We start from the raw sequence: 15,304 nt of genomic DNA, 5'->3' as shown, positions 1-15,304 counted from the left end.
CGTTATTGTGAATTTCAATGTAGTTTCAGTGGTCAATATTTCAACACGTTTGCAACAAGAAAGTAGAACTGTCATGTTGTTGTGGTCTTTAGTCCTGAGACTGGTTTGATGCTGCTCTCCATACTATTCTACCCTGTGCAAGCTTCTTCATCTCCCAGTACTAACTGCAACCTACGTCCTTCTGAATCTGCTTAGTGTATTCATCTCTTGGTCTCCCTCTATGATTTTTACCGTCCACACTGCCCTCCAATGCTAAACTTGTGATCCCTTCATGCCTCAGAACATGCCCTACCAACCTGTCCCTTCTCCATGTCAAGTTGTGCCACAAACTCCTCTTCTGCCCAATTCTATTCAATACCTCCTCATTAGTTATGTGATCTACCGGTATAATCTTCAGCATTCTTCTGTAGCACCACATTTCGAAAGCTTCTATTCTCTTCTTGTCCAAACTATTTATTGTCCGTGTTTCACTTCCATACATGGCTACACTCCATACAAATACTTTCAGATACGACTTCCTGACACTTAATCTATACTCGATGTTAACAAATTTCTCTTCTTCAGAAACGCTTTCCTTGCCATTACCAGTCTACATTTTATATCCTCTCTACTTCGACCATCATCAGTTATTTCGCTCCCCAAATAGCAAAACTCCTTTACTACTTTAAGTGTCTCATTTCCTAATCTAATTCCCTCAGCATCACCTGACTTAATTCGACCACGTTCCATATCCTTGTTTTGCTTTTGTTGATGTTCATCTTATATCCTCCTTTCAAGACACTGTCCATTCCGTTCAACTGCTCTTCCAGATCCTTTGCTGTCTCTGACAGAATTACAATGTCATCAGCGAACCTCAAAGTTTTTAGTTCTTCTCCATCGATTTTAATACCTACTCCGAATTTTTCTTTCGTTTCCTTTACTGCTTGCTCAATATACAGATTGAATAACATCGGGGAGAGGCTACAACCCTGTCTCACTCCCTTCCCAACCACTGCTTCCCTTTCATGCCCCTCGACTCTTATAACTGCCATCTGGTTTCTGTACAAATTGTAAATAGTTTTTCGCTCCCTGTATTTTACCCCTGCCACCTTTAGAATTCGACCGAGAGTATTCCAGTCAACATTGCCAAAAGCTTTCTCTAAGTCTACAAATGCTAGAAACGTAGATTTACCTTTCCTCAATCTTTCTTCTAAGACAAGTCGTAAGGTCAGTATTGCCTCACGTGTTCGAATATTTCTACTGAATCCAAACTGATCTTCCCCGAGCTCCGCTTCTACCAGTTTTTCCATTCGTCTGTAAAGAATTCGCGTTAGTATTTTGCAGCTGTGACTTATTAAACTGATAGTTCGGTAATTTTCACATCTGTCAACACCCGCTTGCTTTGGGATTGAAATTATTATATTCTTCTTGAAGTGTGAGGATATTTCGCCTGTCTCGTACATCTTGCTCACCAGATGGTAGAGTTTTGTCTGGACTAGCTCTCCCAAGGCCGTCAGTAGTTCTAATGGAATGTTGTCTATTCCCGGGGTCTTGTTTCGACTCAGGTCTTTCAGTGCTCTGTCAAACTCTTCACGCAGTATCGTATCTCCTATTTCATCTTCATCTACATCCTCTTCCATTTCCATAATATTATTCTTAAGTATATCGCCCTTGTGTAGACCCTCTATATACTCCTTCCACCTTTCTGCTTTCCCCTCTTTCCTTAGAACTGTGTTTCCATCTGAGCCCTTGATATTCATGACTCTCTTTTCTCCAAAGGTCTCTTTAATTTTCCTGTAGGCTGTATCCATCTTACCCCTTGTGAGATAAGCCTCTACATCCTTACATTTGTCCTCTAGCCATCCCTACTTAGCCATTTTGCATTTCCTGTCGATCTCATTTTTGAGACGTTTGTATTCCTTTTTGCCTGCTTCATTTATTGCATTTTTATATTTTCTCCTTTCATCAGTTAAATTCAATATTTCTTCTGTTACCCAAGGATTTCTACTAGCCCTCGTCTTTTTACCTACTTGATCCTCTGCTGCCTTCACTACTTCATCCCTCAGAGCTACCCATTCGTCTTCCACTGTATTTCCTTCCCTCATTCCTGTCAATTGTTCCCTTATGCTGTCCCTGAAACTCTGTACAACCTCTGGCTTAGTCAGTTTATCCAGGTCCCATCTCCTTAAATTCCCACCTTTTTGCAGTTTCTTCAGTTTTAATCTACAAAAAAATGGCTCTGAGCACTATGGGACTCAACTGCTGAGGTCATTAGTCCCCTAGAACTTAGAACTAGTTAAACCTAACTAACCTAAGGACATCACAAACATCAATGCCCGAGGCAGGATTCGAACCTGCGACCGTAGCGTTCAATCTACAGTTCATAAACAATAGATTGTGGTCAGAGTCCACATCTGCCCCTGGAAATGTCATACAATTCAAAACCTGAGAACTGCCATAGATAAAATTTTTGTAGGCAGTGCCTAGGTAGAGACAATTAATGAGCACTCAATAGTTAATAGGCTATCTGATCATGATGCACAGTTAATGGAAATAAAGAATGTAGGACATTACGGCCCCGAGGCTAGCTCGTAGAAAGCAGTGAGACTTATTAATGAGAACGGCACAAGTTTTGGCTGAAACCTGGGTAAAGATTGGTTTCTATTTGCAACTGAGGCTGACATGTTACATGTTTAAGTTTTAAAAGATAAAAAGAGATGGTTTACGAGACAGTATGTATAGATAGAGACGCTGATGTTAATTTAAATTTATTGCTAATATGTGTCAATATTTAGAAGTTTCTTTCCTAAAAAATCATCCTAAAAATCCACAAAAATTCAAGTCTTAGATAACTAAGGGAATCAAAACGTAAGACGAAGAAACAGAGGTATGTAGAAGCCAGAATAAATCAACATCCAACAGTACTTGCGTACTTCAAAAAATACGGTTATGTTTTAAGGAAAATCAGTTAAGTGTGAAAAAGTAAGCATATCTTGACTTTATTAATGTTGCAAATAAAAAGCTAAAAAACATATGGTATATTGTCAAGCTGAAGACATGAACAGTAGGTCAGTCTACAGGATACTAAACACATTTAATGACAATTGTGTGACCGATAATATGTATGTTCTAAGTACTTTTAACATTCACGTTCTAAATTTAGCAGCAAAAAATAAATCTAAATTGCACGGTTGAAGAAGCAAGTGAAAACTTCATTCCATAAAACTTTAAGCAACTTGAAGTAGCACCAACATCCATCACTCAGATTAATAGAATCACCAAAAATTCTGGAAAACAAAAGCTTATATAGTGTTGATGGACTATCAAACAGAATTATAGGAAGTTTTTCTACCATAACATATATTGTTCTTAGTGATATACAATGGGCGTTTGAAACGCCCGCTAAACCCCCTAGTAGTTCAGGTGATTATGATTGTGGAAAGGGTCATATAATGTGTCGGTTCACTCAAAATTGTAATTTATTGTAATTTAATAACACATTTAAACCAAAGCGGCACATAGCCGAATTTCAAAATCGAATTCTTTCACCGCTGAAGGCCTATAAAATGCAGTTAAAATTGGAAATAAAATAATTAATACATATAAACAAAATGCAAAACAAACGGCTGAATGCCCACAAGAAAACTTTCGAGATTTTAAAATAAATTACCATAACCTTTGAAAGGCAGTGGCCGCAATGTCTTTGCTTAAAGGGCAACTTTAGGAATAAGGTTTTAAGTGGCTGAAGGCCCACAATTGATTTTCCAAAATTCAAAAATACCATAAACCTTTAAGGCAGAAGGCCGCAATATATAAGCTTGAAACGTAATTTTAAGAATAAGGTTCCAAGCTATGGGCTATGGTAGATTATCAACAGACAATTAAACACCGGTGAGAAAGACAATAAAGACAACGGCACTCAACCTCCAGGGGGTCGCTCCGCCCTCGTTCATTTAGCGACAGGTAGTGAGTTCAGCTACACTTGATTGGTTGGTTAGTGGTTAGTGTTTAACGTCCCGTCGACAACGAGGTCATTAGAGACGGAGCGCAAGCTCGGGTTAGGGAAGGATTGGGAAGGAAATCGGCCGTGCCCTTTCAAAGGAACCATCCCGGCATTTGCCTGAAACGATTTAGGGAAATCACGGAAAACCTAAATCAGGATGGCTGGAGACGGGATTGAACCGTCGTCCTCCCGAATGCGAGTCCAGTGTGCTAACCACTGCGCCACCTCGCTCGGTCAGCTACACTTGATCCGTCGGTAACCCAACCAAGGGACAGCCGCGGACCGACTGACAAAACGACTTGCTTGCCACCAATCGGCACATGAGAACTCAAACACAAAATGTCATGAACGTGATTATCCACAATGAAATGTGTATTAATATGTCAAAACTACACACCGTGTTCGACAGCGACAACAGCTGAGGAAAGGATGCTGCCTGAAATTACGTTAGTGGCCAGGGCAGGTAACCAGAACACTAACGGCCACAAGGCAGAAAATTCCGCTGGTGCACTTTAATTTGTAGCCAACCAATCTAGTTAGTTTCACCGAATGGTGGCTAAATTTCAGCAATAGAAATACTCAGTGTTGCTCACAGGAAAGCCTCCCTAACAATGAACCACCGAAACGAACCACACAAAACGAATGCACGTGGCTTGGGTAGTTGAAACCACTACTCAACTTTGACGTCCTGGGTCGGTGGACCACGAAGCTCTTAGCGACCAGACAGCTCGACACACGGTCCGACACTGCGCAGGGAACGCCGGCGGACCCAGCCGACTACACCGCGCGGAGATAACTTCCCTCGTCCGCAGCAACAGACCGACTCCTCTCAGAATGCTGACAACATCTAAAATAGTCATCAGTGGAAATAACGCCAATTACACACACAACCTGACAAAAACTTGCACGGAGACCTGAGCGATACGCAACAGTAAATAACCACGCACGAAGAGAAATCGGGAGTCGATGCGCGCGCGGACACACACACACACACACACACACACACACACACACAGCCGACTCATGAAGGATCGGCGAGCCAAAACGCGTCGTCCGGTAGGACGACCGACCAAGACCGTCGCCCGGCTCAAGTGAAGTGTGGCGGCAATGGTCGGGCGAGCCTAGTCGACACAGACCTCACTGCTGCTCCAACCCGACTGCACTAGTGCCGCATTGCAACTCCCGACTGGCAGGTCCGGACTGCGCTCCAGACACATTCCAACTGACTGGCAGACCCGAACTCGTGGCCCGAACTCTTTACGACAGACAATGACCGGGAAGTAACAGCAGTCGAGCAAAGATACTACGAGACGGGATATATCGATATGCGCTGCTAGCGCCGGTAACGGTCAGGCAAGGCAGCAACTCAGTGGCAGTAGTAATTTAAATTAACGTAGTGAAGTGGAAGTTCGTTAAAAAGAGGGTGTAAAATATATGATGGTGGGAACACGAGCTACGCACGGCTCAGAGTTCAATAAATAATGTAACATTTTTTTCCCGGAAAGTTTATGCTGAAAAAATTCTGAAGCTGTTGTGAGACATTGTAGAATATTCCAGCTCCAGTGCCTATAGTTTTATGAAGTTCCGATAGGTGGCGGCGCCATATGTAGCCTTCAAAATGGTGTCTGTAACGGAAACTCGTTCCAAACAGACAAGTGTCACTGAGTTTCTTTGGCGGAAAACAAGAGCACCGCAGATCAATAGGCGCTTGGTGAATTCTACAGAGACCTAGCAGTGAACCAAAGCACGGTCAGTTTTTGGCCGAGGCGTCTGTCATCATCGCAACAAGGTCGCGCAAACCTGTCCGATCTCCCGCTTGCCGGACGGCAGACACAACTGGACTCCTGAAGTATTGGAATGTGCACGGACACACCCATTCGATGTGGTCAACGGATCACAATTAAACACCTCGCTGCAAAACTGGACATCAATGTTGATAGAGCTAAAACACTTGTCCACCAGTTGGAGTACTCAAATGTGTGGTCACTGGGTTCCTCGCTGCCTAACAGAATACCATAAAAGATGAGAGTTTGCCCAATAAAGGATGCACTCCGCGGGAAGCAGTGCGTGAATGATGGGGAGGTTATTGATGGAGCAAGACGTTGGATCTGGCTTTGACCAGTAGAGTGGTACCATGCGGGCTGCACAGGACCTCCCAGGAAGGTAGCGTAAGGCCATCTCTTTGAATGGAGATTTTGTTTAAATATAGCGTTTTGTATCCAAAAGAGTGGAAAATAACATGGTGTATTGGAATCCTTACTAAAAACCACCTGCTTTAAAAAAAATGTGCTGCGTTACTTACAGAAGGCCCATCATATGTAATGCAACATTGGCACAGGGAATTTACCAGGCAGATGAATACAAGCGGTTGCTGAACACAATTATAAGGAAAGTGATAAGGAAGAATTAAGTAATAATTGTCCACTTTCGTTAGTGACATCTTCCTCCAAAGTGTAAGTAGTGTAATCCAGAGTAGTCTCACATTTAAGAAGAAGCAATTTACTTAGCGCATCACAGTTTGTATTACAGGACTTACCTAACCAAATATCGCCGATTGATATTTCTTGTGGTCTTTTCAAGGCGTATCATTGATCGGGTCATGAAACACTCATAGTTTTATGGAACTGATGGAATTATAAACAACTCGTTTGAACCATACTTAACAGACAGACCACAAAATATTGTGTCGAATAATTCACACATTGCTGCCAGGCTTTAAAATTTTAATGACTGGGGAGAAATCACATAGGGACGCTCGCAGGGTTCAGTCCAACTCATTCCCACTTATTGATTGGCGACTCCATAGTGTCCTGTGCACTACGACGAGATAATGGGTATACTTGGAAGGATAGACAGCATTGGTCGTATATTTTTGTTTATTATCGCAAAATCGATTTTCGGTCGCTTAGTGACCGAAAATCGATTTTGCGATAATAAACAAAAAATACGACCAATGCTGTCTATCCTTCCAAGTATACTCATTCCCACTTAACATTCAACAAGCAGAATTGGTACTTTTTCCAAACGATCTCATTAGGATAAGAGCACCAGAAAATTTCGTTAACTATTTTTTCAGAAAATTATTACGTGTCAGAATGAAATTTTCCCTGTACAGCAGTTTGCACGCAGATATGAAATTTCCTAGCAGATTAAAACCGTGTGCCGGACCGAGATTCACTCTCGGGACAAGTTCTTGCCTTCCGCAGGAAAGTGCTATACCGACAGAGCTACCCAAGCACGACTCACGACTCGCCCTCACAGCTGTACTTTCACCAGCACCGCACTCATACCTTCCGAACGTCACAGAAGTTTTCTTGCAAGAGAACTTGCGAAATGCCAAGTTACCGAGTTCGAGGCTCGGTCCGGCACACAGTTTTAATCTGCCAGTAAGTTTCAACCCATAAGTGGTTCTTTGAAAACAATCTATCCCTAAATTTGGAGAACACGCATTATATTCATTTCTGTATAACAAACTGTCACAAGAACAACTGATGTATCACATGAAAAGGAATCATTAGGACAGAATACTCCAATGTTTTTGGTGTATATATTGATGAAAACTTTGACTACTTTTCCTCTTCGTATAACTTCTATTCTTGGAAACAACCAAATCAACCTCCTGACATATTTTGCACATACCTTGTGGAATAATTTCCGGGAGGTAACTCACCATTTAGAAAGAAAATATTCATTGCATAAAAGCGAGCAGTAAGAATAATTTTTGGTGTTCACCAGCGGTGGTCATGTAGGCACGTCTTCGAGGATGCAATTTAACTTCACCGTCACAACACATACATTCGCTAATGAAATTCTTCACAAATAATCCATCACAGTTCGCACTGTTTGAGAAGAACAGTGATGTCCATACCCAAAACTCTAGAAGAAGAAATGAATTTTAGTTACCCATTATCAAAGCGGTCAGTGGCTCAGAATATGATTCCATATGCAGAAATAAAAATTTTTGATCATTTTCCCAGTAAGATAAAATGTAGCAAAGCAAGTTTTAAATCCTACCTAAAATCATTTCTCCTATACAATTCATTCTTCCCATGGATAAATTTCTATTTAAAGACTGGTTGCCCTTGTTTTCAAGTGTAGTTGCATGAGTAAGACTGTAAAATAATTAGTTCATTAATGTTAACATTAATCATGCGGTAAACTGAGTCGTTCGACATCACTTAGATGGAAGAATCGTTCAAATGATCTACGGAATACATAACTCACAGACGAGTAAAGGCCTTGTCTCGGAGAGGTTTTCCACCTGGTATCATCAAAAATCATCTACCGTATTCTAGTAAATATGGCGTGGCTCGTTTCTTGTTTTGAGTCACTAGATCGTCGCAACGCAGTGTTGTTTACCTTTTTAGTGTACCTGACAGGAATAAACACAGCAATTATACCACATGACGTGACTGATGTCTAGCACGCGATGGCTCTCGATAGATCCGTACTGGCTCTTTTGCCCCGTCATTAGCCCGTCTAAGCATGAAGCTGGAATGCGCCTGTCCTGCATGTCAATAGTCGGCCATCAAGCACACAGTAAGCGTTGCCCGGTTCCCCAGAACTAACTGACCCCTGCATCGCGCTGTCAGAGCCCTGCTCGCCAATACATTCGAGTACTGACAGTGCTACCATACATGATGCAGAACGAAGCCGTTATTTATGAAACTGGGTTAGCTCCTAAGATTTCTTACCACTATTCAAACATCTTTCACTTTCTAATGACTATATTTTTAAAGAATTTTACCTGCCTTTTCCTTGTCCATACAGTTGACGATCTCTTTCATTTGTTTCTCTAAAACTCTTCACACCTTGCAAACATGTGATATACAATGTTCTCAGTAATTTGCCCTACAAATTACTAGACCAAGTAACTCAGATCGCTGCCGTCTGTTCCAACAATGTCAGATTCATTAATCTAACTCACCTTGCTATTTTTATCCTTTGTACTAAACTTTCAAATTTTCCTTTATTTTAACAATCTACGAAACACGGTACACTTGTTAGGAAACAAGTCCGTAATCCCATTGAGTTATATTCTTGAACATGAACACTTCCTGCTTATGTAACGTAACAACGATATCCTTTCTTTAAATTTCCGTTTGAAAATTCCCAAGTTCAACGTACCGCTTATTACGTAAAGTAATCGATCATCAGCTCTGATGTTCATCTTCATGGCGGATGCATTCCGGCGTTGCTACCAGCGGACAAGATTCCCGCCAAAATTATGAAAGCCTCTGGTCTTGTCGCAGAGTCCACGCAGAGCTCCCAGTCTGTGTGAACAGAAGGACGGCTAGTCTCGCAGCGGCACACTCTCTGTTGGCGACTATAGTTACTACCGAAGTCTCACTTCTTACTGACTACGCGTCTCGAACCCCCTCTGTGACAGTCCTCTTCCTTTTACCCAGTCTAGAGATTATATACACGCACCGCATAGTTCATGTCTCTGATAACAGCCGAATGACGGCTGGCCCACAGCTTAATGTATTATGTGACATGGCTTCGACCGTTCATACTCTGCATTCAACACGAAGTAACCATCGCTCTCATAGTGTGGTTCCAGACTTGTACTGCCTCGACGTGTCCTTCAGTGATGACTGATTAAACGGTACCATCAGATGCCTCACTGAGCGGCATAGGGGAGAACGCCAAGTGTGTTGGTAATGGGGTTCCATTGAAAGAAATGTTGTATTCCGATACGTACGAATTGGGAACAGACTACCAGTCTCATAATCAGAGACATTTTAGGGCCTAGAGCCTGTTTCTCCAGACAATTAGCCGGCCGTGGTGGCCGAGCGGTTCTAGGCGCTTCAGTCCGGAACCGCACGACCGCTACGGTCGTAGGTTCGAATTCTACCCCGGGCCATGGATGTGTGTGATGTCCTTAGGTTAGTTAGATTTAAGTAGTTATAAGTTCTATGGGACTGATGACCGCAGATGTTAGGTTGGGTCAAATGGATCTGAGCACTATGGGAGTTAACTTCTGAGGTCATCAGTCCCCTAGAACGTAGAACTACTAAAACCTAACTAACCTAAAGACATCACAAACATCCAAGCACGAGGCAGAATTTGAAAATGCGACAGTAGCGGTCGCGTGGTTCCAGACTGTAGCGCCTAGAGCCGCTTGGCCACTCCGGCCGGCAGATATTAGGTCCCATAGTGCTCAGAGCCATTTGAACCATGTGGATCGTCCAGACAATTCCTCATGCCATATGCAGCACAGTGCAAGGCGACATGTGCTGACGAAAGTGAAAGCCTTTTCCGAAGAACAAAGGAGTCTACTGCTTCCTCTCGTTGCAAGTCCACCCTACCGCGCCGTCTAGCAAACAGATTGACATAAGTTTGGCCTTCAGCTTGTTCGCCATGTTGCCTGAGAAACTAGCAGCAGTTGTTGAGATACAAACACAGAGTGAGGCATAGTTGGTTAAAACATTGGACTACTATTCGGATGGACTTAGGTTCAAACCAGCGTGTGACCATTCAGATTTAGGTTTCTCGTGTTGTCCGTAATACTTTCGAGACAGCTGCAAGAGTGGTTAATTTCAACACTGACTTCAGATCAGAGAGAATTTTCAGTCACACGTCATGTGACCTGCAATTCTAATCGCTTGTGTACCATAACCTACATAAATTGTGGTATGAAACTAATTTTATCACTATGTATGTGCAATTATTTACTCACTAGGAAATTCTAATGAGCAAAATTATTCGTTTTACTATGTCATTATTTTATATGTAGAGAGTAAGTGAAAGAAACACATATCGTTTTGACTGACTGAATAACACGAGCGCAGGTACTTCTTGGTTCGTATATCGTACCGCAAATTTTATGGAGCATCCGCGTCGCGATTCGGTAACGCGCAAGCTCGTGTTATAAGCTATTGAATTGTTTAGTACTGTTGGAAGAACTGTGCCAATCGTCGATTGATAAAACATCCGTTGAAACACTGATTATTTTGTGTTCTGTGTTTTGTGTTTTTGCATTGGATGCCATCATTTAGACAGCAACCTTATACGTCATAACGGACACATACTTGGAGAACAAATACTGATCACGTCCGTTGTGGAATAATGTTAATTAAGAACAGCGCAACCCCACTCTGTGCGAGTGTTTAACAGAATGCAGTGAATTCTACGAGACCAACTTGGAATTATTGATGTGAGTGGCCCCACTTCCTGCTATACAATAGTTATTACAGGACACATCATAGCAGGCACTGCAGAGAGCGGCAGATCAACCGCCGCGGGAAGGACCAGGTACGTGAGTTTCGGCACACTCCTCTCCTCCCGCACAGGTCATGAAGGCCCAAGGACACCGACCGGCCGCCGTGTCATCCTCACCCCGCAGGCATCACTAGATGCGGATACGGAGGGGCATGTGGTCAGCACACCGCTATCCCTGCCGTATGTCAATTTCCGAGACCGGGGTCGCTACTTCTCAATCAAGTAGCTCCTCACTTTGACTTACAAGGGCTGAGTGCACCCCGCGTGCCAACAGCGCTCGACAGACCGGTTGGTCACCCATCCAAGTGCTATCCCAGACCGACAGCGCTTAACTTCAGTGATCTGACGTGAACCGGTGTTACCACTGCGGCAGGGCCGTTGGCTGAGTTTAGGCACACGGTCTTTAAATATTCAGACCCTTTCCTGTCTAGAGTCTAGAGTGCTAAAGGTTAGCTTTTATTAGTACTCTATATCTACCCTATTTCCTCCCGGGCGTGTTACATCCCGAATGCGAGACCAGTGTGCCAACCAATACGCTATCTGGCTCGGTTGAGGACGAAAAGGGGCTGACATAGAAGCTTAGCTAATGTAGAGCAGAAATTAGATGGAGTGTGAGTTCGGTCTGCGAGTTGTGCTGGTGTGGACTCAATTTAACAGAAATGTAGTAAACACAACTTCCCCTTGACAGCAGAGTAACAACAACGAAACCGCTTAATTTGCAGGTTTGCATAGTTCTTCAAAATGGTTCAAATGGCTCTGAGCACTATAGGACTTAACTTCTGATGTCATCAGTCCCCTAGAACATAGAACTACTTAAACCTAACTAACATAACGACATCACTTACATCCATGCCCGAGGCAGGATTCGAATCTGCGACCGTAGTGGTCGCGCGGTTCCAGACTGTAGCGCCTAGAACCGCTCGGCCACTCCGGCCGGCCCATAGTTCTACAAAGCATAGTTTAAACAACAGAATAGCTCGAAAAATGCCTTCACCACGATGAAACTGAATAGGCTATTTTCCTGTGTTAAAAATATGGTTCGGATTGTTATTTTGATTTGTTATAACATTTAAATAGCATTTTCGGTCAATATTCCCCCGAAAATATTTGTAATATTTATGTAATTAAAGTTTAAATATTAATATCTGTTCATCTCAACGAAAACGCTTTGTTACTGGCTGATTCTCTGATGGCGTCACAGATTAGGAGCTAGACGAATCCGTACATGTATTACAGGAGCGTTAGCCGAAGTTACGAGGTTTTAAGGAAGACTACTTTTCCTGCAAACAGTTTAGCTCTTTAGTGATGGAAAGCGCAATGACACTTTCTAAGTGGTAATAGAAAGGAATTTTTTGAACGCTGAGAGAGGAAGTCTGACGAAAGTTGATGCGTTTATGCTCCACCCATTTAGAGTCGCGATATGTGCAACAACGGAAATTCTCTTCCCTGCTCCCTACAACATCATTAAACACGCTAAAACTGAGTAATTGTAGAGCTTTCGCAAAGGAGTCCGCAAATTATAGCTAGATTTCGACTATTAGTGATGAGTTACCACTCAAAGCAGAATAAAATAATTCTTGGCAAAACTTAGTGCTGACTTCCTGTCTAGAAGACATTCAGCATAGAACACATTCAGCTGAGTTCGCTGGCGCAACGGATACCGCATCCGACTACAAATAAACAGGTCACATGTTAGAATCCTGAAAGGGTCTTACAGTCTCAAAAGCCTTACACGAAATACGGAAATCGTTAGCAAGAACTGATTGTACCAGTTTTATCTATTGTGGGATGTATTATACAATACATAGCTTAACATTAGTATTAGTCTGAGAAATGGACAACAGGGGATAAATGCATTTACTTTGCGAACAAGGAATTCACGTTTTTGGAAAGTTTTTCCAATAGTGAAGATATCACTGTAAGCCCACAGCACGACGAGGTGTAGGACGATGAGTCTATACGGAGTGACATAAAGCGTGCGCAACATGAAGGTGACAGAAACGTAAGGGCTGTAATGTTTTTGTTTGAAGCAGGCATACTTCATTCTTATGTAAGAGCATGTAATTGTAAAAGTTTAAACAATAAGGATCCCAGCTGGACAGTGCGAAAATAAAAAAAATTGTTTCTAACAAAGAAAAACGTGTGTTGTCACATGAGCACGTAAACAGCAATGAAAACACAACAGTGCTGTGTTTCCGATCATTGTAGTAATGTAATTGTGATTTGATTTTCATGTCAGAGGATTGTAGAATCGTTTTACAGATTAATTAAAATGGTCTTTCAGATTAATTTCGAACCAGCGATCTATGGATATCATGAAATTCGATGGTCTACTGCTCTAACAGCTGAACTGCTGAATAATTGAGGTGGAGCTGGGTAAACCGACAATTTCCACTAGGATTTTAAATTCGTTCAATGACGCTACCCTTCGTTGTAACAGTGGGAGACCATATCTGCAGATAAGTTAGTGTTAAGTTCACAGTGTAATACATTTTTAATTAAGTTAATGAACTGGTGCGTGGACGAGGTAGCAATTTTCCGGTGCAGTGCAATCACATCTCCTAATTCTCTGTAACATTGAAAAACATCTTTTCAGGAGTTTTTATAAATGTATTTGTACAGTATGGTACTACAGATCATTTGTAATCCCCTTTCTGAAACCTAAAGTCCAAAAAAAGTCATCACTGTGAATCAGCATTGTGACGTACGCTTGCTTAGCGGAGTGTCAGTCTGCCTTCGGCAGGGCAACAGAGCGGACGCGTACGTGTTGACTTCGTGCGGCGCGCGAGCTCGCCTTGTTTACTTTCTGACGGCCGTTGCTTAAGTGCCGGCTTACCTTGTACGATCCATGGCGAACCGTTACCGTAAATCAACACTCCGATTTACTTTCTGCAAAGATTATGCCCGACCCAAAGCACTCGAGGTGGAGCGTTTTCTGCGAGAGGAAGTGAAGATCCCGGCGACCGATATTATCGGCATACATTTGTCCATCGTGAGCAGCACGGTCTATGTGAAAATCATTAACGACGCGGCGTGCGAACGCATACTACGTGAGACCAAACAGGGGCTCCGCTTCTGTCACGCTGATGGCAATGTGGGGGAGGTAACCGTCGACCACGCAGGCTTAGGTATGCGAACGATACGCATTTTCGAACTGCCATTCGAACTTCCTGCTGAGGAAGTCGTCGCGGCACTACGCCCATACGGCACAGTCCATGGCCACACTGCGGAGAAGTGGACACAGTTTCGGACGTATCCTGTCCTAAACGGGGTCCGACAGGTCACCATAGATCTCCGAAGCCACGTCCCGTCCTATTTACAGATTGGCGGGTGCCGTGCAATAATTATATACGACGGCCAGCCTCCGACCTGTTCCGGGTGCGGCAAAGAAGGCCACCTTAGATCCGAATGCCTACAACGGCGTATTGCGCAACTTCCAGCTGCCGAAGAACCACCCACGTCGCAACCTACGGTGCTACCTGTGACCTATGCCGCTGCTCTAGCTTCTCCTACCGCTTTGCAACGTCGCCCGGTCACCACAAACGACGCCACCAACGAGCCCGACCCGACACTGACGGAGAGCGCCTCGGACGACCCGCCGCCTCGGCCGGCCATCGACGCCGCTCCGAAGATGCCGGCGCAACCAGACGCTGACCCTGGCCTCGAAAACACGATGGAGATAGACTCGCTCATCGTTCCTACAGCGGCCTTTCTGCCAGAACGACGCGACTCCCTTGCGTCGTCTGACACGGAGGATCGCACAAGGAAACAACGTTCCCCGAAACGTCGCAAGCGAAAACGTCACACCGTTTCCGGCCAAGAGGAGACGTTACAAGTCGAGGAGGACGTCACCGTCGACCAGCACGAGGCCTCAGAACCCGCTACTGCTGACGAAGACGTTATGAGCGCGGAGACATCTATCGGTGTGCCTGCGCCCCATGCTGACGCTGAACTAAATCATGAACGTAACACAGGCGATACTACACCACGCACAATTACAACATCTTCTGCAGACAAAATGGACGATACACCAGTTTCCGCTTCCACGGCGTGGCACGAGGAGGAGGTCAAGGAGCAGGACCCGTTACGGGACCCTGC

At 43.6% G+C, this 15,304-nt stretch overlaps 1 pseudogene; it reads right to left on the bottom strand.

The window, feature by feature from the left end:
- Positions 1-11,471: 11,471 nt before the first annotated feature.
- On the bottom strand, positions 11,472-11,589 carry LOC126206098 (5S ribosomal RNA; annotated as a pseudogene).
- Between the last annotated feature and the right edge of the window lie 3,715 nt (positions 11,590-15,304).

This window comes from Schistocerca nitens, chromosome 1 (genome assembly GCF_023898315.1).
Source record: "Schistocerca nitens isolate TAMUIC-IGC-003100 chromosome 1, iqSchNite1.1, whole genome shotgun sequence".
Lineage (NCBI taxonomy): Eukaryota > Metazoa > Arthropoda > Insecta > Orthoptera > Acrididae > Schistocerca > Schistocerca nitens.
This window is presented reverse-complemented; position numbering and strand designations above follow the sequence as displayed.